The sequence below is a fragment of the Medicago sativa genome, chromosome 6 (assembly GCF_051527215.1).
Source record: "Medicago sativa cultivar Bolivia chromosome 6, Bolivia_mono, whole genome shotgun sequence".
NCBI classification, from domain to species: domain Eukaryota; kingdom Viridiplantae; phylum Streptophyta; class Magnoliopsida; order Fabales; family Fabaceae; genus Medicago; species Medicago sativa.
This window is the reverse complement of record NC_140754.1, coordinates 4,479,701-4,489,152: the sequence shown is the minus strand read 5'-3', so window position 1 is coordinate 4,489,152 and position 9,452 is coordinate 4,479,701. Positions and strand designations below refer to the sequence as shown.

The 9,452-nt window shown below is 29.3% G+C and overlaps 1 long non-coding RNA gene across 1 annotated transcript; it reads left to right on the top strand.

Annotated features, from left to right (window-relative positions):
* Positions 1-1,572, top strand: LOC146912201 (uncharacterized). The gene is made up of 3 exons (XR_015014461.1): positions 1-367; positions 848-1,148; positions 1,304-1,572. It is a non-coding gene; the product is annotated as an uncharacterized LOC146912201 (long non-coding RNA).
* The last annotated feature ends 7,880 nt before the right edge of the window (positions 1,573-9,452 follow it).

Below are 9,452 nucleotides of genomic sequence, written 5' to 3'. Positions count from 1 at the left end.
TGGAAATCCCTATTTTAATGCATCCTAAAGATAAAATAAAAACTATAACATAATTTTCATTAAACGTATTTTTTAAAGCAATTAATAACATAACCCAAAACTACTTTACTCAAAATTTCATTAGATCGCGTGCAGGCAATTCAGTCCAGAACCACCACCTCTATCGATTCATTCATCACCAACCACCTATATCTATCAATTCATTCATCACCATCACTCGATTCCTTCGATCTATTCCAAAACCATAACCGTCTCTTTCGATTCATTCCAGAACAACCACCTCTATCTCACTCTTAATTGCGGTGCATCATATCGTCGCTGCCGTCGTCCGGTTACATCTTTTTCAATACTCAATTCTTCATCTCAGGTACCATCTTCATTCTTTCCTTACCTCAATTTAACTCAAATATTCTTTAATTTTTTCATATTTTCATCTGGATATTTTAGGTTTTCAAGGTTCAAACTAAATTTAAGACTGCACTGTTAGTGATTAGGATGAATTTGACAATCGAAAATTCAAAATTTTTGTTTGATGAATAATTACTGAAATTTGACAATTGTTTATTAAAGATTTTGGGTTTAATTAAACTCTACACAACCAGTAAGATGAATAATTTTTCTTTTGGTTCAAATATTTTTTTTTTATATATATAAACAATAACACTTTTTGTGTGTGACTAGAATTATTTTCTAATAAACTAATTGAATGATGTGATAATATGATATACACTATGCATATGCCTTTTGTATAACCTACTAATCAATTCCATAATCATCCATCGTGACTTCTACATGGCATACCAAATAAACTAACTTATACAATTACTTATTATTTTATTTTTTGTAGTGTCCTCGCCAAGAAAATGGTATAGATGTTGGGTACTTTGTGATGAGGTTTATGAAAGATATTCTCATTTCAAAACTGAATGAGATTCCAAAGTTGGTATGTTTTTTTTATATTAAAGTATAATATCTATGTATAATTAAGTTTATTAAGTAACATGGTTATTTTTAATGTTATAATATATACAGTACATTGATGGTTTCAAGTGTGTGACATACTCAAAAGATAAACTAATAGAAATCTAAGAAGAATGGTGTCGGTTCATGATCAGCCTAAAAGTTATATGATTTTTTTTTATAATAAGGTGAGTTTAATGTTTCTAAATATATTTGCTAGAAGTGGTAGTTATTTTAATTTATAATCTTGCTTTAATTTGTACTCATGATCAGTAGTACTTTGAATTTATCTCTAATATAATATAGCGTTATTGCTTAATGGCGTTTTCTGGTATATATTCAGGTGGAGGAGAGTGAACGAAATTTGGAAATGAATGATGATTTGCATGCTTGTTTTGGATAAAAATGTTGAGAAGACCAAGAAGATAGATGAAGACTGCATGATACCATAGAAGATTTTGATCTTTATGTCAACTAATTAGTTGCAACTCTTAGAGATATCCATGTTACCATATTAGAGGCTAAACATTTCTGACTTTTATGCTATATATATACATACATTTTTTATGATATGGTTATGTTTTATTTGATAAATAATAGTCTCAATTATAATGTGCCTAAATTATATACATTTCCCTTTAAATTTCAAACTTTATATATATATATATATATATATATATATATATATATATATATATATATATTACTTTAAATTAATAAAAAAACGCTATCTCGATAAAAAAAAAAAAAACGCTATCTGGAAAGGAATTTTTTTTTGACAAAAATAAAATAAAATAAGTGCTTTTCCTAGCGCTTTTTTTCCTTTATAAAGCGTTATTTAAACCTAATGTTACATAGCGCTTTTAAAACAAAAACGCTGTTTTTAAACTTGTCTTAGATGACGTTTATTTTTGAAAGCGCTATCTAAGGAGAACCTTTGCTAGCACTTTTTGACATAAAGCGCTATATAAACCCTACTATAGCTAGCGCTTTATACAGAAAAAAAGCGCTATATTACCTTTACCAGCGCCATTTACAATAGCGCTTCAAAAGCGCTAACTAAAGCCAAAAAAAAGCGCTATATAAGCCCATTTTTGTAGTAGTGTTTGCATTAAATATTGATTGATTCAACATAAAATCTAAATAATTGAAAACAAGTTATAAATTATGTGATTTTACTCATGACTTGGTGAAATTAAGCATTTGACTTTTTCCTTTCAATCAAGCAAGTCAGTAAAACTATAGGTTGTGTACCAAATCAATGTAGGCAAAAATTTGTTCTAGATTCTTTATAAAAATAGCACTGAAAACTTTCTTTTTGTTAAAAATTTATATCTTTTAATCTAATTTGTAAGTTTTCTAATTGTTAGAATTTTTAATTGAAATATATATGCAGTTCATAGTGTCTGTGTGTAAATTGATTAATATCAAGTAGATTTATAAATATACAAGAAAATTAAAAACTATAGACCATGGGTATGCATAAAAGTAAATGTCTTATTTTAGGTTTTCAAGAGTTTAACTGCAAAATATACACACAAAGTAAGGAGAAAAGATGTGTTGTGGGTTTAAATCTACATTATATGGTTCAAATGTCTCTGCAATATTTTATTATTAGAGTTGCGTTTATATTGTACGTAAAAGTTTATATTTATAATATACAAAATGTTCATTATATGAGTCTAGTTTGTATTAGGTAGCACCGCCGGGGAGTGACAAACTGCCATGGGTTGTTGGAGCGCCGCTCGTCGAACCACCGGGTACTCCGACGTTGACCAGCTGTTGACCACAACTATCAATTAAAAATCTAATAAAAAGAGAGTTTTTTTTTTAACAATTGGAGATTTTGGATCTTTGGGACTATTGTATATTTAGTGGGCTTAGTATATTTGGGGTCTATGTAAAAGGGGGCCTATTTTATCTTATTGCTTTTTAAGCCCCCTTAACATGTGGGTTGGGGTTCAAAAGTTGAAGCCCCGTCAAATTGACAACTCTAGGTAGAACTACACATCAAAAATATAATGATTGCATATGAGATTAATATGAAAGACGTCTACAACTTAAAAGAGGAACTCTTACGGTGATTCAACTAATTCTAAAAGCTAAGATATATGCTTAATTTATAACTATTTATTATGTATTCTTTTAGGAAGTAAAAATAATTATTTTAAAGTGTAATTTTCTTATTTGTGGGTCTGTATCACCTTTAATATAAGTACGTATGACATCATAATGTTTATGAATGAAGAAATTCCATTATTTTTCTTTCTTTTAGCTCTAACTTCCATCTCTTAATTATAGTATGTAACCCTGTTTGAATTGGGTTGCATCAGAGACCTTGATTTTTTTACAATTGGAACAATAGAATATTTTATAATATTCACATGCTATGAAGGATAACATAATTGTTTATATTCGAAAGATATATTATTAGCAATTTTTTGGAATATAACATGTTTAATTTTTTTTTTTTTTAAATGTAGCATTAGATTTCACTTTAGTAACACAAGTTTATCAGTATAGAGTGACTACACGAGCATGGAGACCGTCCGAGCATGGAATATGACTCACTAGCCTAAAGATAAATGGAGCTAATCATGAATATGTATACACTGTATAGGAGGCCACTATGATATAGCCCTAATTCTCTATATGTCTCTCTGCATTTGAGGGATACCAAACCTATGTTCCTGCAAAGTCTAGCATGAACAATAAAGTAAAATCTATTAAAGTAATTAAGAAATCGAATGAATTGCTTAAAAGTGATGTAAAATAGTGAAACTCACTTAAGCAATTCTATAAAGAGCACATGAGTGTTTGGTTAAGCCTTTGAATGTTGAACGAGGAGTGCTATGAACATTCTATTTTCAACATTCTCTGACACTTTCCTTAAAAAAAAAAAAACATTCTCTAACACTTATTATTTTATTGAATGATATCTACGAGTTTTATATTTTGAAAATAGGTCCCACATAAAGTGGTTAGACCTATATAGATTTTACTTAATAAAATAGTGGGTGTTAGAGAAAGTATTGAGAAGATAATATTTCTAGCACTCCTTAATTTGAAATTACTCACTTCCAAAACCGTTTTGATCGTGATTTAAGTGAATGTGTCTTAGTTTCGAGCAAAGACTACACCCTACTAATTTAAAAGGAATAAACATATAAATAAATCTATATTTCAAAGAAATATTAGAGAGTCCTTACTACGTTGATTAAAAACACAAAAATAAAAATATTATATTAAAAAATGGTGAAAAATAAAAAATTTACATTTTTAAAAATTTAAAAGTTGTACTCCCTCCGTCCCGTTTTATCTGAGCCAGTTTGGTTTTTCACACAGATTAAGAAAAATGTATAAATAAAGGGGAAAGTGGAATATATTGTATTGGGAATGATGAAAGTAGTATTAATTAGAGTTATATTGTATTAGGAATGATGAAACTTGTATTGAAAATTGAAATGACTCAGTTATTTTGGGACACTTTTTTTTAGAAAATGGGTCAGATATTCAGGGACGGAGGGAGTAGTAATTTCCAATATAAACTTTTTTTTAGGTTAGTCGTATTGCCTTTATGTTGGAGTGTTATATAGTCTATACTCCTTTCGGTCTCAAATGTAAGAAACAAAAAAAAAATGCACATATATTAAGAAAGTTGATTGACCACATTTAAGTCATTATAAAAAGTGATATTTTTCTAATTTTACCCTTGTCTTGGAGTAGTAAAGACATTAATGAGGTGAGTTTAATGAGGGTAAACTTGGAATTGTGACATTTAATAGGTTTATTTTACTATACTTTTTCTTATATTTGAGACCACCAATTTTATTTTTTTGTTTCTTACATTTGAGACCGGAGGGAGTAAATAATTGTAGAGTGTAGACCAGCCTATAGGTTTCATAAGTGGATGCACACTCTCATAATCATTCTCTTTCTCTCTCTCCAAAATGTCAGAAGAGATAAAGAAAGGGTGCACAAAATACTTGTACTGCCTCCTCTGTTTCAACGCCAGAAATCATCATCATCATGTCTCTCTGTTGTTATGTTCTCTATCACCATCATTATGCCCACATCATCCTCTTTTCTTTAGGTCTCAACCACCCCACAATCCTAAAGGCACCATCATTACTACAACCCACAAAGAAAAAAAACAAGGTCAAGATCTCACTCCACTCTTTATTTCAGAAACATGTATTGCTTCAACAATCAAAAAAGTTAGAATCCTATTATTATATGCACCCCCCACTAGCTATTTGGTGCCATAGCTTTGGTGCCATTGGTGCCATAGCTTGCATCTCCACCACACACACACACATCCCCACACACATCCACACACATCAATGGCCAGGATTTCCCCAATGGCACCAATGGCACCAAAACTATGTCATGGAAGTATTTCCCCACTAGCTACCATCATTTTCTTCTTTTATGTAAGCTTTGTTCTTACATAGTTTCTGACTGAAGAAGGGTACACTAGTACTTTCATTCATTCTCAAACTCTCTTTCAAGCTCTTATATGGGGAATCAAGCATCTTGGTCCGATTCATAATTGATTTGCTACATCAAGCAAGTTAGTTTGACTCCACTTTTTACTATAGCTTTTATGTGTTCTTTGTTTTTGTAAACTTTTTCTTGACGTTGGTGAAGTTTTTTCCCTTTACTTTCCATGGTAAGAAAGTTCTTGAATCTAGATATCTAGGGTTTATGTATCCATGAAAAGTGATGCAAAACTTGTTATCTTTTAGTATGTTCTGAATTTGATCTATGTTTGTAGTATTTCATATGATTTTCCATCCCTTCTTTGTATTGAACTCTCTTAAACCTTAATATATTAATGATCTTTTCTTTTTTATATATCCATCTATTTGTTTAATTTTATGTGGCTCATCAAAATAGGTCTCTCCAACATAAATAAAAATCAATTATAAGTTTTTCTCTAGATCTATGTCACGACCTTAGTTACACATGTCTTCTCCTTCTATGATGATCTCCTTGAATTTTAGAAAATTAATCATAACTTTTTTATAAGCAATCATACTACTTATGACTAAAAGATTTATACTATTTTTTGCGTGAATATATATATATATATATATATATATATATATATATATATATATATATATAATTAGAAACACACACATACATACATATATTGTAGATGTCTTCTTCTTCTTCTTTCTAACCTCTCTTGTAACTTTGAGTACATTTTTAATAACTTCGACCCCATAATTCCATATACCAATTCAAGTGGGATTGATCAAATCCTTCCTTGTTGAAAAAGTATTTATAGTTTTTACAATTTTGTTTATATCATTCTTTTTATAAACAAATGTTTGTAGAAATTAGAGTTTAAACTCTAGATCTCATTCTCAAACTAATTTAGACGTTTCAACTCAACTACTTGAGCTGCAATATATATGTTTGATCATGTTTTCTAGCCCTAGGTGTCGTTCATATTTAATGTATACTTTTATCAAATCTGGATTTGTTTTGTGAAAACTATGACCTACACATATGCAAAGTAAACAAAGTTTAAAAGTTTATATATAAAATAGATAAAGAACAATTTGAAAAGATTTTTGTAAAATCATCTACGATGAATATGTTTGAACTATGACACAGATCAAACTAGAACAATTGTTGGATGGTTTTTTACTTGGTTCTTCTTTTGATAATATCCAAACAGACAAAGTGTTATTTTCAATGATCCCTCGCAAGTTTAATTTTCCCTTGAAATGGTGTTTTAATTTCGATAATTTGGTATTAAGAGAATTGATATTGAAATTACAATATTATTTCAAAAGTCAATCAACCATTTAAATCGTGAATAGACACTATCCACATTTCAATTAGGCAAAATTACACAATTAGTCTCTTAACTTTATCTTTGGTAACACTTTCGTCCTTTATCTTTTTTTTGTCACGATTTAGTCATTTATCTTATAAAATGACAATATGTTATCATTTTTTATTAGATTTTTTTAAAGAAAATTTATTTTCTAGGCTTGTATGATGAAGATTTGCGTTTGCCTATGAGTTTGATGAATTTTTTTTGGAGTTTTTTATTATTTTTTTCATAAAAAATGATAACTATGTTGTTATTTTATAACATAAAGGACTAAATCGTGAAAAAAAAAATAAAGGACGAAAGTGTTACCTAAAATAAAGTTAAGGGACTAATTGTGTAATTTTTTCTTTCAATTATTTCATTACACTATCTACTTTTTTACATTGTAGTTGAGATTTCTATTGTAATGGGTTGATGTACTCTATTTTTTTTTTTGAGAGAAAAGTACTCTATTTTTTATTAACTTCTCTTTTTGTTTAAAAAAATATCCCTTTTAAAAAATATTCATTATATAATTTATATTTTTATTTCAAAAAAAAAAATGCTATATGCGTTCCTCAGAGTCAGAGAGTAGATAGACACAAGTCATCTTGATGGAATGGATTTTATTTATTTATTTTTGTATATAGATAGCTTAACAATTTCAGTTTTGTTAGTTGAGTTAGATCTCAAAGACTAATAATAGAATGCATTATTTTCCTAAAAAATGCATTCATCAATAAGAAACAATATATATTTTTTTGCTACTTATAATTCAAGCTTTTACTGTGGTGCAAGCAGAGATAATATTCTCACTGAGAAGGGTAACTACTACAGCATATGGAACTTGCTTAAGCCTTTGTTTGATGAAGGATAATAATAAAAATAACATATAATTGTTTATTATCTAATTTTCCAAACAGTTACACTGTATGTACAACTAATAATATTGTTTTTTTATGTTCAACTAATTAATATTTTGAATTCAACTAAATTTAACCCTACGAACTTGAATTGTCAATTATGACAATTGACAAAGCTCTGTGTTGCAATATCCAAATCTGGCCTTGTCAAACAATGCAAAGATTGCTCAAAAAAAAAAAAACAATGCAAAGATTAAATCTGACATTTGTAGCTAATATACTTCTGAATAATTGTTAGCATTCTTTATTTTTTAAAAATATGACCCTAGTTTGAGTCTAACACATATTAGACCATAAAACTCTGACCCGATTTATTTCCTCCCTCCACTTAAGAAGACTACAGACCTATTTTTAAGTTAAGGACATGCTAAATTAGGGCATTGACCAAAGGAACAAAATAGAAATGTTTGGCTGAAATGTGACTAAACGTGGTGAATTCGGTTTTTTTTTTTTTGTTACAGGTGAATTCAGCTTTTAAAGTTTAAAAATTGTTGTTTTCAATGCGAAATTAGTACCGTTGATTTCTTTAAGTATCTTGAAGTTATTCGTTAGCATGACCTTTTAAAATTAAAGGAAAGTGAAGAATCGGTCCATCCAACTATTGTCCCACATGACTCCATTTTTGAACTTTGCATTGGGGCCGTTTTCTCGGTAATCACAATAAGAATTGATTTTTCTATCTTACATGTTTCTTGCGCGCCCTATGTAATTCTAATTTAATATACGTTCAGACTATATAATTCAGAAAAAAAAACACAGTTCAATTTATATAATCTGAAACATGCATTAATATAAGCAAGTGTTTTGTTCCTAGATTTTTTTTGGCGATTTTATGGGCAAGTTTCGAAAGAATGTGGACTTCCAAGACCTTAAACACAAGTGGGGAGTAGTGAGTTAGAATCCCTAATATGATTCTTAAACTAGTTGTCCCTGTCACAAACAGGTTCACTCTCAATACTAAGTCTCTATGCTTTAGATGTTAAAAATAATTAACCATGCAACCTAAATGGACATTCACATTTTCTCGACCATGTGTCTTCTCATTTTATCTTCTTGATTCATTTGTACACATCACCCCTTTCACGATCCAATAAATAAAATCATCTTGAACTTTATATTTCTTATTTGTGAAAAAGTATTTCGCACTATCAACAACATGCACCATAGGTTCAACAATATCCGATTTTGAATAAACGGGAGGTTCAACCATAACTTCATATACATCACAAAACAAAAAACATTAAATCAAAACATAAATAATTACTCGTAATGGGAAATATTGCAAGAATACAATGCAATTTTGGAATTTTGTATCTATCTTAAGATACATTCCTATATCAAATCTTATCTTCTGATCCCAGGTAGTATAGTTTAAAAAAAAGGTAAAATGAAAATGTGATGGTTCAAATGAGTATAAATAGACTTTTTGAATGAAAGGATGGTGATTTGAGACCCAAATTTCTTCAAAATATTTGAACTCTAAAAAAATTGGAAGGTCGAGTGTTGAAGAAGAATATAGGTCGTTCATAACGCAAGGCCAAAAGTAAAGGGAAGGAGTTGAAAGCTCTTTTGCTTGTTTGACATACGGTTCTATGATCAATTCAAAAGGTTAGGAATGATCAAATATTTTCTTCAAAGACGATTTCAATTGAAGTGGTGGTGGAATTGGTCAAATTTTTGTTGCGGCAGTGTCTCAAAGCTAAAAAGACGGGCCCTTGCTTATATTATGAATGGAT